Source organism: Triticum dicoccoides, chromosome 2B (assembly GCF_002162155.2).
Source record: "Triticum dicoccoides isolate Atlit2015 ecotype Zavitan chromosome 2B, WEW_v2.0, whole genome shotgun sequence".
Lineage (NCBI taxonomy): Eukaryota > Viridiplantae > Streptophyta > Magnoliopsida > Poales > Poaceae > Triticum > Triticum dicoccoides.
The window spans coordinates 538587955-538600296 of NC_041383.1; positions in this window are offsets into that span (position 1 = coordinate 538587955).

Sequence of the window (12342 nt, forward strand, 5' to 3'; positions counted from 1 at the left end):
AATCCGGAAAAATACGTTTTCGGCGTACCAGCCGGAAAGCTCTTGGGCTTCATTGCATCCGGTAGGGGAATTGAAGCAAACCCGGCCAAGATCCGGGCTCTGTCACAGCTGGATATTCCAAAAGACCTCAAACAGATCCAGAAATTGACTGGATGCGTGGAGGCTCTCAGCCGCTTTATCTCCCGCCTAGGAGAAAAGGCATTGCCCCTCTATCGCCTCCTCATGCACACCGAACACTTCGAGTGGACGGATGCTGCCACTGCCGGACTCGAAGAAATAAAGGCCGTATTGGCAACAAATCCGGTCCTGGCTGCGCCCAACCTGGGCGAACCTATGTTGTTATACATCGCGGCAACACATCAAGTCGTGAGCGCGGTGCTCGTCGTAGAACGAGAGACGGAAGGGCATAAAGTCCCTCTTCAAAAACCAGTGTACTATGTATCCACTGTTTTAACTCCCTGCAAGTCCCGCTACCCACACTATCAAAAAATAGCGTATGCGGTGTTCATGGCATCCCGGAAGCCGCGACACTACTTTCAAGAGTGTTCGATAACAGTGGCCTCTGAAGTACCCCTAAATTACATTATAAACAACCGCGAGGCGACGGGCAGGATTGCAAAATGGGCCATCGAGCTCCTACCATTTGATATAACTTACAAACCCCGGCGAGCTATAAAGTCGCAAGTTTTGGCTGACTTCGTCGCTGAATGGACTGAAGCCGAACTCCCTAAAGAGTACGGCGCATACTCCAACTGGATTATGCACTTCGACGGCTCCAAAATGTTGGCCGGATTGGGGGCTGGCGTCGTATTGACGTCCCCAACCGGGGACACAGTCCAATGCGTACTTCAGATAATGTACACAGACTCCAACAACGCAGCCGAATATGAGGCCCTTTTACATGGCCTCCGGATGGCAATCTCCATGGGCATTCAACGCCTAGAGGTGCGTGGGGACTCAAACCTCGCAATATCCCAAGTAAACGGAGACTTTGACGCCAAGGATCCAAAAATGGCAGCCTATCGTAACGCTGTCCTTAAAATGTCAGCTCGGTTCGACGGACTCGAATTCCATCACATAGCCAGGGATAACAACCAAGCGGCCGACGTATTGGCACACATCAGCGCAAAACGTGACGCTGTCCCTCCAAACATCTTCCTAGAACGGTTGTTCAAGCCATCCGTACTATGGGAAGAGGAGTCCGGAAATAACAAACCGGAAGCAGCCACACCAACCGACACAGAGCAATGTGACATAAGCGGCGATTCCGCCGCTGAAATAACACCTTCGGCCCATGACATAATGGCCGTAATCGCCCCGTGGACAGAGCCATTCCTAGCCTACTTGCTTAGGCAGGAACTTCCCGAAGACCAAAATGAGGCCCGCTGCATAGTTCGGCGATCTAAAGCCTACAAGGTCCATGAGGGAGAACTTTATAAGAAAAGCACAACCGGAGTCCTTCAAAGGTGTATCTCCAAAGAGGAAGGGCGAGACCTCCTGGCTAAAATTCACGCCGGACTAGGCGGACACCACGCCGCAGCCCGGGCCCTTGTGGGAAAGGCATTCCGCACATGATTTTATTGGCCGACCGCCCGGGCAGATGCTCAGGACTTAGTCCAAAGATGCGTCGGTTGTCAGCTCTTTGCTAATTAGAGCCATATGCCACCCACTGCCCTCAAAACTATACCCATTACCTGGCCGTTCACGGTCTGGGGGCTTGACATGGTTGGACCACTTAAAGAGGGAACCCACAAGCAAATATACCTATTGGTCATGGTGGATAAATTCACCAAATGAATAGAGGCCAAGCCAGTTAAAATGCCAGAGTCTAGACCAGTGATAGACTTCATATCCGGGGTAGTACACCGTTACGGTGTCCCCCACAGCATCATCACCAATAACGGCACGAACTTCACGGCCGATGAGGTTAAATCATGGTGCAAAAATATGGGCATCAAGCTCGATTACGCTTCAGTCTATCATCCTCAAACCAACGGTCAAGTGGAACGAGCAAATGGTCTAATAATGAGCGACATCAAACCCATACTAGTGCGGTCCCTTACGAAATCTGACACGCACTGGGTAGAGGAGCTCGACTCCGTACTCTGGGGGCTGCGGACAACACCTAGCCGTACTACCGGATTCACACCATTTTTTATGGTATACGGTGCAGAAGCAGTTTTGCCCTGCGACATCATTCATGACTCACCTCGAGTGCGCATGTACGAAGAAAGAGAAGCTGAGTTGGATCGGCAGGATAGCTTGGATGCATTGGAGGAAGAACGCGACGTCACCAAGGCTCGTTCCGCATTTTATCAGCAGCAGGCTCGAAGATACCAAAGCAGAGAAGTACGGGCCAAGACTTACAACGTTGGCGAACTAGTTCTACGTCTGCCGGACAAGAAAAAGGACAAGCTCAAGCCCAAATGGGAAGGCCCCTTCATCATCGATCAAGTCCTGACCGGCGTAGCGTACCGTCTACGAAATGCATCGGATAACCGACTCAAGCCGAACCCATGGAACGCAGCCCGCCTCCGAAGATTCTATGCCTAGCGCCGGACTGAGAGTTCGTCCCTTTCCCCCATCCATTTTTTTTACTTCAGCTGTCTTTTGTCCATCTTTTTCCTCTCACCCCTATTCATCAAAGCCTTAAAAGGCTTACTTGCGCATCGTTCACACGTAATTGATGTGTTATCCGCACTCAGTATACCTGGGGGCTTCTTTAACAGAAGCTTATTTATAAGGGCCTCGTGCCCAAAACATGTTCACACTTCCACATGTACCCTTTTATTCACCATTATATGCATCGATATGACTTAAGTTTTGTCCAAGCTGGGTTGCCTGGCTCCTGTGCTTACCCCTACATTCCCGATTGTTCGGCTAGGAGGTAAAGGGAGCACCTCTGCGATTGTTACTGCCGGGTCAGCCGGATGTGTACCTCAGACTGGGTGAAGCCGAAAGCTAGCGTTCTTAAGGGAATATTCGGTCAGTGATTTGAAAGATGACTTTTTACCAATTTATTTATCCGCCCCCAGATGTTATCCTGCTCTTTTCGCAGTCCGGACATGCACTTTAGGGCATGCCTCCCCCAGAGGAAAGGAACCCTTAACGGAACTATTCTCCCTGGAAGATGTTTCTTACTAACCATGTAATATAACATAACTAGTTGGGCACTTGTCTGATAAAGCACTAATGACCCCTACGCCTGGTCTCCATGCATACCCCGGTTGTTTCATAGCCGAGCAGGTATTCGGACACACTCCGGACTCTAGGGTCCCGAGGTCGAAGCGAAAAGGTCGGCAAAGATAAACGATCTACAATCCGGCTAGAAGGCATTTTACATGTCATTTTATAATACATTGTCAAATCGACTGACTGTATTCTTCCTCAATCCCGTCTAACAGGCTGTCTAATTTACACTCCTGTTGGGAAAATTTAGCGGCCAACTCTACTTGGCCGTATACTAAACTCACAGGGATCTCCTTCCCATCGGGCCCCACAGGTCCGACCTCGGCCATGCGGTTGGCATCCGCCTTCTTGTACCGCGTCTTCACCATGGCCCAGGCCTCCCTGGCACCTTGGCGGCAGGCTGAAATCTTCCATAAATGGAAGCGCTGCCGCACTCCCTAAAGCTTCTCCGCAAGCTCCCCAAGGCCCTCGGGTAGGGAGAAGGCTGGCCATAAAGCCTGGATGACGCCGCTCATTGCCTGCCGAACTCGTTCGATCAGTTGCAACAACTCGGGAAGTTGATCACCCGTTGATACGGGCATCTCCTCCACAGGGCGACCTGTGAGTACACCTACAGACATATTTTGTCAATGGACTTCCTCGCCGAACTCTTCATTTCAAAGGAATTCGCTTAAGCACTTACTATAGATGCCGCGACGAAGCCGCTGATTCTCCTTAACGGAGCCAGACAGCTCGGCCCGAACGCCTTTCAGCTCTTCTCCAAGCTGGGCATGGGCATCCTGGAGCTTGTTCCTCTCATGCTGCACCTTATGCAGCACCCTCTCGCCGGCCTTTAGCTGGTGCAGAAGTTCTTGCCTGTCCGGATCTTGTCCGGCAGCACCTGCAACGTCATTTTTAGACTTGCGCAAAGGCCAAACTCTACTTATCTTTCTAAAATAATGCGTTACCAGGAGAGGTCCCTGTGTTTCCTCCTGCGGTAGCGAGTGCGGCCTCAAGTTGGGCCTTGCACTCTTGCAGCTCCTGAGACAGCTGGGTATTCTTCTCGGTAAGATCCTACGTTTCATATGATCCTTAAATCAGTTAATATAACTACTTTAAGTCTCGGGGGCTGCTGGCATATATAACTATTAAATTCTCTTACCCGTATGTCTTTTACATACTGCTCCGTGGCTCTGGTAAAACCATCTTGAGCAGCACGAAGGTGCGCGTCCCCCGTGTTAAAGGCATTCAATGCCTTGCGGGAGAAGCACGCGTCACGAAATACTGTCCGGCGGCGCCTATGGTTCATGGCGCTCTCCACCTCAGACTTGGTGGCGGACAGTCTGTCGGCATCCTCCGTTGGAGGAGTGTTCGGCTCGCGCCTTGCGCTCGCCTCCCCCTCCAAACCAGGTGCTGGAGCCTGGCTGGTAGAGGTTGGATTGGCAACCTCCACGCCCGCAGTCCGGGGGCGCTTTTTCTCCTACAAAAGTCATGAGCACTCAAACGCTTCCTAGGAACGTTGCTCCAAATAATGAATTGTGAGCTATACCTTTGCGGCGACGTTTCAGTCCGCGCTGCGCTCCTCTTCCGCCTACTGGTCCGGACTGGCCTTTGTTGGTCAGCCGCCGCGGGCTCGGCTTCCCGCCCTAGAGGTGCCTCCTGCACAGTGCCATCGTATACGGTGGTCAAAAATAAGCAAGGAAGGAATGACGGTGTCAGGACTCCGGTCACAATCACCTGGGAAGCCGGATATAGTCCGGGATAGTCGGCCGTAATGGCGACTAAAGCATTATCCATGCTGAGCTGGTGGAACACCCCGTCGATTAGCTCCACCTTTATGTCCGGATCCTCTTCGGAGGCCGGATCCCGGGATCTCTCTGGATCCTTGGGTTGCGGAGCTGGACTTAGCATGTCCTCCACGATCCGACGCAGCTCCTGCGTCAAAAGAAGAACACAATATAAGAAACTTAAGTTTCAAAAGCATGGGTTGGACACGCGGAGTGTTCGCTTACCCAAGGTTGGGGATTATTCATGGAGAACCCATTTAACGGGTTCGTCCGAAGGAAATCCTCCTTCTCCCCCTTATACAGGCCGGACAAGATCTTCACCAGATCTTCGGCCGAATCCGGCCCTTTGCGGCCATGACGGGTGGCATCGTCCTCCCCGTTGAAATCCCACATGGAGTGGCCCCTGTATTGTAGTGGCTGCACCCCCCGCATAATGCATGTTGCCATGACTCCAATCATGGTCAACCCGGAATGGGCCAGTAACCTTATCCGGCCCATCAAATAATGGACGCCCTTGTCTTCCTCTAGTTGGGGGCTCTGCGGATGCCAACTAAGGCGTTTCTTTAGAGGAGCATTGCTGAACTCCGGGAGGCCGATCCGAACAGGGTCCGGCAGCGGAGCGTCTTCTATATAAAACCATTCTGAAGGCCAGTCTTCGAACACCTTCTTAGGGGTTCCGGATGGATATCCGGTCCCGGTAATGCGCCATATTTCAGCGCCGCCCACTTGATATATGGACCCCTCGTGAGAGCGGGGTACAAGGCAGAACAACCTCTTCCACAGCGTGAAATGGGGCTCGACGCCCAGGAATAGCTCGCAAAGAGCTACGTAACCCGTAATATGCAGGATCAAGGCGGGCGTGAGGTGATGAAGCCGGAGTCCGTAGAACTCCAGGAGCCTGCGGAGGAAGGGATGTACAGGAAATCCGAGCCCCCTTATCAGATAGGGGACGAAGCATACCCGCTCCCCTTTGTTGGGACTTGGGGTAGCCTCCACTTGCTTCCCACCTTTGTAGGTGGCCAGCCCGGCTCGAACCGGAACCATGAAGGCCGGAGGGAGATATCCCCCCATTTGGAGCTTCACCAGCTCGTTGTGCGGAACAGAGCATCTCCTCCAATCTCCTGGCAGAGGGCTGGGAGCGCGAGAAGAGGAGCCGCGTTGACGGTCCATGATGGAATGGATTCTTGGTCGAAAGCGCTCCGATGAGTATTCGCGGGAGGAAGAGGGTGTGATTTGGATCTGGATTCTTGCCTCTCTTATAGGCAGATTATTCGCACAACTAGGGGGTAAAACATGAAAGACACCCTGGCTTTTCGCATTCGTGCGACGCGTGGAAGAAGGCCATTATTGGGCGTGGAAGCCAAGAAGCGCAACATTGATGAGGAAGCCGGACACTGTTCGGCAGGTACATGGAACTTGAAGGAGAACCCTCCTTGCAACGCCGAAGACTACACACATGCTGGACTTATCGTCACTGAAGCCTGGTTCGGGGGCTACTGAGGGAGTCCTGGACTAGGGGGTGTCCGGATAGCCGAATCACCATCATCGGCCGAACTATCATCGTCCGGACTATCATCATCGGCCGGACTCCAAGACTATGAAGATACAAGATTGAAGACTTCGTCCCGTGTCCGGAGGGGACTTTCCTTGGCGTGGAAGGCAAGCTTGGCGATACAGATATGTAGATCTCCTACCATTGTAACCGACTCTATGTAACCCTAGCCCTCTCCGGTGTCTATATAAACCGGATGGCTTTAGTCCGTAGGACACAACAACAACCATTACAATCACACGATAGGCTAGCTTCTAGGGTTTAGCCTCCTTGATCTCGTGGTAGATCCACTCTTGTAACATCCACAATATCAATATCAATCAAGCAGGACGTAGGGTTTTACCTCCATCAAGAGGGCCCGAACCTGGGTAAAACATCGTGTCCCTTGTCTCCTGTTACCATCCGCCTAGACGCATAGTTCGGGACCCCCTACCCGAGATCCGCCGGTTTTGACACTGACACCGACCCTTACCAGGAAATGTGACAGACCACGAGAAGTTTTGCCGACAAAGAACTCCAAGGACGGAGTTGGGCCGGCGGACACTATGATGGTGGTCCCAAACCCTGCAGCATGATAGGGCCAACATATTAGATATTTGAAGAAACGTGAATGCAGAAGGTACAAAAAGATTAAATGCACTTACCTCTCCCCATTAGGGAAAATCAACCACCTCTGCTTGCGGCTCGCCGGCACGGACGGGAGCCGTGTACAACCACGCTGGTAGACGGTGCCCCCTCCTCCTCAATATCAGTCGGCTCCCCGCCATCATCAGCATGGCCACTCGACCCCTCAGGCTGATCCGGCCAGGTACCCCATCCCGACGTGTGCTCCTCCGGGGTCTCGTGGGCCGAAGGCCCGTCGACCGGAGGCTCGTGGACCGGAGTCCGTGTAGCCTCCTCCTTGGACGAGTCCACCCTAGCAGTCATGTGCTCGGGTGAAACAGCTGGGGGTGGCACCGAGGAAGGCACCCTAGCAGTCACCCTACCTCCTCTCCCGCGACCACGTGCTCCAACTCCTCTCTTCTTCCCTCCCTTACCTTGTTTCCTGATGGGCACCGCGGTCGACGAAGAAGGGCCCGGCGGTGTCGCCATACTGTTCAGCAACGCTCGGCGGAGAGGTGCGTGTGGAATGGAAGACCTCCCACCACGCGCCGATGAAGAAGGGGCCTCGGAGCGCTCCCGGCCAGCGCCCACCATCTTTCAACACCTGCCATGACAAAGAGTAAACGAAATTACTACAACATAAAAAAATACCGACATGAATAATAATATGTATATCACTTAAGTGTATCATCATCAAGTACAACATAAAAAAATTGAATACCTGACACGAACTACTGATAATCTCGATCACTATCATCAATAAATGCATAATCATCATCATCACTATCATCAATGACATGCTCATAGGGTTCAGCAGCATCAACACGTGGAAGGCCACCTTGACGTAATCGGTCAAGCATTAACATGTCATCCGCAACAGTAACCTCTTCTTGTTCCGGCTCTTCTTGTTCCTCCTCTGGGGTGATGCCGGATTCACTGTCACTGTCTACTTCAATGTTTTGGGGTGAAGTATAGCGGTTCTTGAAACGCTTTCTGGAAAGACGTGTCTCTTGGAAGAATTCTCCCTCATATGTGTCTGGGTTAATGTGAGGTTCATAATCCTCTTCCTTTGGGGAGATAGTCTAGCATGTGGCGGCACTTCATAAACGACATCCCAACCTTTCAGATTTGGATTAGTTTGGCAGGCCCACGGTAGATAGAATACTTGGGTCACCTGTTGAGCCGTAATATAGACATCAGGAACATCTAAATGGGTGCTTTGTTTGATTTCATCTAGCCCTATATGTTCATGAGTCCTTCTAGTTTCCTTCAGCTGAAACCAATAACATTTGAAGACTACAACATTCGGTGGGTTTTCACCATAGAATAGAAGTTCATAAATTGCTTCAACTCTCCCATAATACTCGGTACCTCCTTCGCCGATAGCAGATACACAACAATTTGTAGACTTTCGGTCGGCCGTAGATAGCTCTTTGTGATAGGTACGAAAGCGATACCCGTTGATGTCGTATTTGTCAAATGAACGGACCTTATAGTCAAAACCATTAGCGACTTGTCTCAATTCGGCGTCCATAGACACTGAATTAGCCTACATGTTTAATACGAAAGGATTGTTGCATTAGGCACAAATTAGCGAATGAAATGAAATTGTCTAATAGAAATTACCGTTTGTTTAAACCAAGAGATGAAACCGGGATAGCCGCCTCCTTGCTTTGCGAGAAGCTCATACTCTTCGATGGAATCCTTTTGGATCACCGCTCCATACGAGAATATTGCGACGTATCGACTGTATGAAATATCCAGGAATAAGAGCAGTTCAAAGGAAATAGAAGTTGCGAAACAATGTACCGAGAACTTACTCGATGTACGGCCACACTTATATCAGGTTGTTGAAGATATACAACGAAATGGTCCGCCATTCTTCATTATCCAAAGATACTGGTTTCAAACCACTAGCTGGTGCGAGATTCCCTTTGAATAGGCTGAGGTTGGATCCACCCTTTTTAGGGTCGTCAGCATTGTACCGAGGCTTCGGATTATGCAAATGACGATTTTCGGCTTCGTAGTGTGCTGTCACGAAGTTTTCCGCCTCCTCAGTGATGAATGCCTCAGCCATCGATGCTTCAATTCTATGTTTACTTTTACATTTTTCTCGGAGCGTCTTCTGCATCCTCTCAGTTGGGTAGCACCAATGATTTTGCACGGGCCCCCCCAATCTTGCCTCGGTCGGGAGATGCAAAATCAAATGCTGCATTGGATTAAAGAAGCCTGATCGAAAGATCTTCTCTAACTTGCAGATCAACTCCAGTGCCAACTCTTCCATTTCTTCTAGCACGCTAGGCGATAGTTCTTTCGCACAAAGAACACGGAAGAAATAGCTGAGTTCTGCCAATACTAGCCATTCATCCTTAGGGATGAAGCCACGCAACATCACCGGCATTACCCGCTCAATCCATATGTGCCAATCATGACTCTTGAGACCAAATATCTTCAATTTATCAAGACTCGCTCCCCTCTTTAGATTCGCTGCATACCCATCGGGGAACATCAACTGCATTTTCACCCACAAGATAATTTCCCTCATAGCTGGCCTTCCAAGATTGAACCATGCCTTTGGCTTCGTCCAGTTCTGCTTTCCTTTTGGTTCTTTCATGTTTTGTAACGGCCTATCACATAGTGCCTCCAGATCGACTCTAGCCTTAGTATTATCCTTTGACTTCCCATCTATGCCAAACAATGTACCAAAAAGTGCCTCGGCGATATTCTTCTCAGTGTGCATCACGTCGATGTTGTGTGGGCAAAGGAGGTCTTTGAAGTAAGGCAGATCCCATAAGCATGTCTTGTGAGTCCATGCGTGCTTAGAATTATACCCCTTGAAGTACCCTAGACGCTCTGGATCTGGCTCGAGAGAGTTTAACTGATCCAGGGTCTGTTGGCCTGTCAACGCATGTGGTGCAGAGTTTTTGATAACTCTACCTTTGATGAAGTTCTTCTTGTCTTTCCTGAACTTATGGCGAGGATCCAGGAACTGTCTATGCATGTCGAAGCAAGAAAACTTGCGACCGGCCTAAAGCCAACGAAACTCAAGAGCTCCCTTGCATGTGGGGCATGGGAACCCTCCATGCACACACCAGCCAACGAATAGCGCATACGCCGGCAAGTCATGCATCGAGTACATGTACCAGACACGCATTATGAAGTTCCGTTTGCTATAGGCGTCGTATGTCTTGAACCCATTATTCCAGGCTTCTTGCAATTCGTCCTTAAGCGGCTGCATGTACACATTCATATTTTTCCCCGGATAGTTGGGCCCTGGAATTATCAATGTCAGGAAAATGTTCTTTCTTTGCATAATCTTTCGGGGGGGATTGAGTGGAAAGACAAATACGGGCCAACAACTGTATTAGGGTGCCGACCAAACACACTAAACCCATCCGTGCTGACGCCAACTCGAGGATGCCTCAGATCTGCCGCTTTGTCAGCATGTAATTCATCAAACCTTTTCCATGCAACACCATCCGATGTGTGTACCATCATCAGATTCCCATCTGCATCTAGTTTGGTTCTTTTGCCCGTTTTGTGCCATGTCATATGTCTGGCCGTCTCTTCAACCATGAAAAGACGTTGAAGTCTTGGTACGATTGGCATATATCGAAGAACACTAACGGGGATTTTGGTCTGCGTCTTCTCACCCACACCGTTGTCTACCACAACATACCTGGAAGACTTGCAAATGGGACAATAGTTCAAGTCCGCATAGTCAAGCCTAAATAAGGCACATGCTTTCTCACAGGCATGTATCTTCTCATAGGGCATCTTCAATGCACGGAGGATTTTGTCCGACTGGTACAGGTTTGCAGGCATTACCTGGCCTTTGGGTAGAAAGTGTCCAAATACTATCATCATTGCGTCATAGCATTCTCTGCCCAGGTTGAACTAAGCCTTCAGAGCCATTACTTGTGAGATGGCATCCAACTGACAAAGCTCAGTGTGCTCGTGGAGCGGACGTTTTGAAGACTCTAACATTTCATTGAAGGCCTTTGCAGATTCCTCCATCTCCTCGTCTGAATCCCGAGCATCATCCAAGTCTTGCACCATGTTTTCCATCCCGGTACCATGCTCGTCGATGCGACGACGATCCACCTCAGCTCGGTCACGTTGGGCAGACTCACCATCAAATGTCCACACCGTATAATCGGGCGTAAAACCACTCTTCTGCCAGTGTTTTCCCATTTCAGCCTCTGTCCTCTTTTCCCAATTGTCGAGCCAGAAACAGGGGCACCAGGTTTTCCTCCGGCCATTTGCAAATGCGGCTTGCATAAACCCCTTGGTTTTTGTGAACCATTCAGTGCTCCATTTGTTTTGACCAGTGTGACCGGTGTACATCCACGCACGATCACTCATCTTGACTTTCAGAGCTACTGGACACACAACAAATATATATATATATATATATATATATATATATATATATATAATTCACCATATATATATTCATCAGTTGATCTAGTTTGTCAATTTTATTACGTCCATGCAACCTACACTCTAATAGGTAATGATAGGTCCTAATCTCACCCGAGTATGTGTAGATTGGGTTCATTTTCCCATGCTATGCTCCGGATCTGACGCAAAATTTTGGCAGCACCTCTCCGCTGTTCTCCTGATACACGTCTCTGCAATAAACAAAGAGGATGTGTACCTGGAGAACAATAGGGGAGGCACTGGCAAAATTTATGTGTCGGATCCGGAGCAAAGCATATAGGAAAACGAACCCAATCTACACATACTCAGGCTGTCCATGGATAGCGTTGGACAATTTGAAAGAATCACGGTTATAAATATGCAAATGCATGCATATTTATAACTATAACCCTTTCGAACGACAGACACATATTTGTTACGCATACTGATGATTCAAGACACATATATAGCTAGTTAGCAAGTTTCATCGGCACGAACACCGGAACAGAGCAAATAATTAAGGGCGGAGGAGGACATGTCATTTGTGCTCACCCACGAATGAAGGGGCAGAGCTCGTCAAATGCACGGGAGGTCGCCGAACACCAAACCTCGCAGCGATGAAACAACTGCACATTTAAATCTAGCCGATCAACACAATTATATATGATGTTTTTCATAACAAAATCAAAAAATATATGACCTAACTCATAATTCACAAATATATGACCCCGTCGGCCTCTGGTGTCGTGGGTGTCGTGTCGGGGTCGGGGTGCCGTGTCGGGGTCGGGGTGCTGTTTCGGGGTCGGGGTG